The sequence below is a fragment of the Syzygium oleosum genome, unplaced genomic scaffold, assembly GCF_021117445.2.
Source record: "Syzygium oleosum isolate NSW1041296 unplaced genomic scaffold, Sole_v2.1 Sole_v2.01, whole genome shotgun sequence".
Lineage (NCBI taxonomy): Eukaryota > Viridiplantae > Streptophyta > Magnoliopsida > Myrtales > Myrtaceae > Syzygium > Syzygium oleosum.
Window position 1 is genome coordinate 33,104,442 of NW_026607485.1, and position 5,266 is coordinate 33,109,707.

A 5,266-nucleotide genomic window follows, 5' to 3' on the forward strand; every position below is an offset into this window, starting at 1 on the left:
CTCCTTTGTCCCCTCTCTCTCCTCCCTCTCTCTCTCTCTCTCTCTCTCTCTCTCTCTCAACATTGTCATGGACGTGAAAGCTCCATGGAGAAATTACTCAAAAGTATGATGGTCCATTTGGCAATGCTTTCTGCAGATTGCACCCATGAAGTTTAATAATTTCGCTCATGGAGGATAAGGTTACTTGTTATGTGATTATTTGACATGGTCATGAATTGATTGCGAGGAATAAATTTGTGGATTTCTTTGTTTCCTCTTGTGAAGTGATATGCTCTATAAAAAAAATCATAGAAGCTTTGATTAAGCTCGCGAGCCCGTTGAGTTGAGTAACGACCGAGTTATAGCTTGACCGTAATCAAGTACGTCGATCGCGAATAATCATTGAGCAGACCCCAAATTACTCATGATCGGATAGCTTGATTTGGTTCCGCTCTTAATCTTGCATTCTCTGGAATTCTACAAATGACTACAACCAATATTTTCAATCACACGAAGGCTTCGTTTGTTTCGTGGAAAATGAATGATTTTGGACATATTTTTCATAAAAATGATTGCTTTTGGTACTTCGCAAGGTTTGGACCAAAATTTATGTCCATCCGGACTTCGCAAGTTTTGCACCAAAAGTTGTTTTCAATTGGGACTTCGCAACTTTTGGACCAAAATTTGTGTCCATTCGCACTTCGCAACTTTTGGTTTGTGTCGGTTGGGACTTCGCAAGGTTTGGAACAATATTTGTGTCCATTCGCACATTGTAATTTTTGGACCAAAAGTTGTGTCGGTTGAGATTTCGCAATATCGCTTGAAATAGGTTGCCAATGAAAAATATTTCCATTATCGATCATATTCGTGGATAAGGAAAATATTTTTCTTTCGTTCATTTTCGTAAGCGATATAAGCGATCATTTTTAGGAAAATATATTTTAAATTATTCATTTTTCGCGAAATAAACTGAGCTGAAGTTGGATACTCAACTACTTAAAGACCCACTCGCCAACCTTGCGTTTTAGCTAACATATCTTCCTCAGCCACACTCTCAGCTTCACTTCATTCCATAGATTTCGACCACTTTTCCTCCAATTCATCGATGGAGAAGCCGAAAAAGCTCCATACAGCGCTCCTCTCAAGCCCCGGCATGGACCACCTCATCCCCGGCATCGAGCTCGGCAAGCGCCTCATCGCTGACCATGGCTTCGAGGTGACCGTCTTTGTCGTCCCCTCGCAGGCCTCCCGCGCTGAGGCTGAGATCATCGACATCGCGATGACCCCCAAGCTCCTCAACGTCATGGAGCTCCCCGCCCCCGACCTCACGGCCGCCGGCCTCGGCCCGGATGCCTCCGTGGTCGCGAGGCTTACAGCCATGATGCGCGAGGCCCGGCACGCGTTCCGGTCCGCGCTCGTGGCGATGGAGGCCCAGCCCGATGTCCTCATCATGGACTTGTTCGGGACGGAGCATCTGTGCATTGGCGAGGAGTTGGGGATCCCCAAGTACGTCTACGTCCCTTCCAATGCGTGGTTTCTTGTGTTGCTCCTACACTCGCCGACGCTAGACAAGGAAGTGAAGGCAGAGTACGTGGACCGGACCGAACCGCTCGAGATCCCGGGTTGCAAACCTGTCCGACCAGAGGACGTGGTGGACCCGATGCTGGACCGGTCCGACCTGCAATACCGCGAGTACGTGCGGCTGGCTTGCGAGACCCCGACGGGAGATGGGATCCTGTTGAATGTGTGGGAGGATTTGGAGGCCGAGATGCCCGCCGCACTGAGGAATGAGGAGTTCTTGGGCCGGGTCGCGAACGGTCCGGTGTATACGGTCGGGCCGCTCGTTCGACCGGTCAGACCAGCCAGTCTGGGGAAGGAGCTGGTGGAATGGCTGGATAAGCAGCCGAGCGAGTCGGTGATGTTCGTCTCGTTCGGAAGTGGAGGGACATTGTCGGCTGAGCAGCTGGTGGAGCTGGCTTGGGGATTGGAGCTGAGCCGACAAAGGTAAGGTCTGAATGAGCAAAAATGCTCCACGAGGCATTGGGTGGAGCACGTGTACGCTTTTCGAAAAACAGAAGGCCTAATATCCTAAAAAATCTCAAATTTTAACTTTTGTTTCAATTTTACTTTTTATCTCATAAAAATTTTTAAACTTTAGGTTATGTTCAAATTTTATCATAAACTTTTTTTTGTCTCATAAAAAACCCTCAACTTTAGGTCTTGTCCCAATTTTACCCTAAACTTTTTTTGTCCTACGAAAAATCTCCAATTTTTTTTATCTTGTCCCAATTTTACCGTTCAATCCCAATTTTGCCCTAAAATTTTTGCAGATTCATAAAAAATCACTAAATTTTGCTCGAGTCACAAATCTGCCCCCATTAACCCTCCGTCCAAAATTTCTCGTTGACAACCTATAAATGGAAAACTCTAAAGCACGAGTTGTTCGAGCGTCCCGAGCTCAAGCTCTCCAACCGCGAGAGAAAGCACAAGAGATTTAAGACCGAGTGCAAAATCACTAAGGGCGATTTTGACGGAGGGTTAATAGAAAGTAGATTTGGGACTCATGAAAAAGTTTGTGATATTTTATGAGATAAAAAAATTAGAGTTAAATTGAAACTTTATGGGACAAAAAAAAGTTTGGGGTAAAATTAGTATTGAACCTAAAGTTGATGATTTTTTATTAGACAAAAAAAGTTTAGGGTAAAATTGGAACTTAGACCTAAAATTTGGAGTTTTTTATGGACAAAAAAACAGTTTAGGGTAGAATTGAGACATGACTTAAAGTTGGAGGTTTTTTATGGGACAAAAGGTAAAATTAGGACAAAAATTAAAGTTTGAGGTTTTTTATGGTATTAGACCCGAAAAAGAAAACATTTTTTTTAAATTTTTTTTTGTTCTGTTTTATTTTACTTATAATGAAAACATTTTTTTAAAAGAAAACATTTTTGTTCTCATATTTTTTAAATTTTTTTTAAAAATAAAACATTTCTGGTATTTATAATAGTTGTTATGAAACATATGAGATAATAGCAACAAAAGCCCCGAAATAATCTCTTCTCCTTAGGACTAATTCCAAAAAAAAAAAAAGGCATCAACTTTACCTTGAATGACAATTCTAGCTTGAACTTCTTTTTATCTAAAAAGAAAACACCAATTTTTACTCGTGTCACAAATCAGGCCCCGTAATGTAAAATTTTCAATCTGTTCATACAAGATTTGAGATTTAAATGAAAGTTAATGAATTTTTATGACACAAAAAAAAGTTTGGGCCAGAATTATCACTCAAGATAAAGTTGGTGCTCTTTCATGAAATTAGGCCCTTCTCCTTGCAAGCCTTGCTTTTTTTTTTTTTTATATATAGGAAATATAGAAAATAGTCGGGACGGACAGTTGCTTTCTGTGTGTTTTAACTTTCACGTTATCACATATTGAAAAATTTGTGAAGGTCGATCCTTGTTTGGCTATGTAAAAACAAGGGCCATTCTCTTCACAAATTCCATCCACAAGCTCATTTATCTGACATGAATTTTTTTTTAAGGGTTAATGCCACGAAAAACTCTAAACTGGTACGTCTGTGACAAATTACCCAAAATCAATTTTTTGACCACCAAAAGCCTCAAACTGGTATGTCCGTGATAATTTACCCTTTATTAGTTTCTATTAAATTTTACTGTCAAATTGTTAAGTTGAATGATACATTGCAATTAACGGGTGTAACAGTTTGGGGTTTTACCTTTTGTTTGTCACATGTGTACCGGTTTATGATTTTTCGTGGTATTAATCTAATTTAATGGAAACCAACGGAGGAAAAATTTGTCACAAATGTACCGGTTTTGGATTTTTGATGGTCAACAAATTAATTTGTGGTAAATTTTGTTACAAAGTATACTAGTTTGGAGTTTTTGGTGGTCAAAAAATTAGTTGGAGGTATATTTATCACATGTGTACTGGTTTGGGGTTTTTCGTAATATTAATTTTTTTTTAATGACCCATTTATTTTTTTTTTATCTATCCAATTTCCAACTCTTCTCGCTCTCTGACTTTTACTCTGCCTCTTGCAGAGCGCGGGAGTCGAACCCTGCACCTGTGATACTAGCGTCCCCACCCCCAATCCCTTTACCAACAGGGCTGCATACTTAATGGCCCATTTAGTTTAAAATTTTACATCCTATCTTTCTGATTATCTTCTGATCATCTTTTACCTCCTTTTAAGATCTTTTGCTTGATATATCGAGAAAAACCTTTTGCTTAGGATAATCACTTCTTTAGGTTAGTATGTACATGGTATTTGGTTTTACTGTCGGTTGTAGGAAATTTTCCCCTTCCTCTAAGCAATTTTTAGTTAAGGATGAAGGAAAATAATCTTTTCTTAATCAAAACAAAATCCATTAACTAACAAGACATTGAGATGGTTTGCGCGTGTATATATAAGAATCTCTAGCCAAATATTTTTATTAGGATCATTGTCAGTGTAGAAAATACAGTGCGCGTTCTTTATTAGCATTTGATATGTGGAAGAATTCGTTATGCGGAACTAACTCTTGGCAGATGTATGATTCAATCCAACGATAAATGCGTAACTTTTTTCACACTCGCAAAAGACCTAATGATAATCTAGAAAGGATAAATAAAAAAGTGTGGTGTGTATAAATTAAGCTTCATTTTAGTGTTTCTTGGTTATATACTTGATAAATTCCTTCATCTTACATATGTATAATTTTGTTGGTTTATATGGATACTCCGGAAACCAATTGTCAAATCTCTTGCTCTTGCTGGATCGTTCTTTGATGCGGGGAAGGTTGGTGGTGCCGATGAGCTATTGAGATTTCTGCCAGATGGATTCAAGGTACGTACCCGCGACGTTGGATTAATACTCCCATCGTGGGCCCCACAGGTGGATATCCTGAGCCATCCATCATTGGGCGGCTTCCTATCTCATTGCGGATGGAACTCAACCCTAGAGAGCATAGTAAACGGAGTGCCCATGATCGCCTGGCCCTTGCATGCCGAGCAAAGGCTAAATGCAACACTCCTCGTTGAGGAGATCGGGGTGGCGATCCGGCCAAAGGAGCTGCCGCCGAAGAAGATTGTGGGGAGGGAGGAGATAGAGAAGCTGGCGAGATCGATAATGGTGGAGAAAGAAGGTCACACAATAAGAGCTAGAGTCAAAGAGCTCAAGATCAACGCAGAAAAGGCCATGGTCAAAGGAGGTACTTCCTACGAGTCCCTCCGTAAAATGAAGGAAGATTGCAAAATGAGGATCCATTAAATTAAGAAAGCAAATTAA

General features: G+C 40.4%; 1 pseudogene; it reads left to right on the plus strand.

Annotated features, from left to right (window-relative positions):
* Window positions 1–1,017: 1,017 nt before the first annotated feature.
* LOC115662909 (anthocyanidin 3-O-glucosyltransferase 5-like) lies at window positions 1,018–5,266 on the plus strand (annotated as a pseudogene).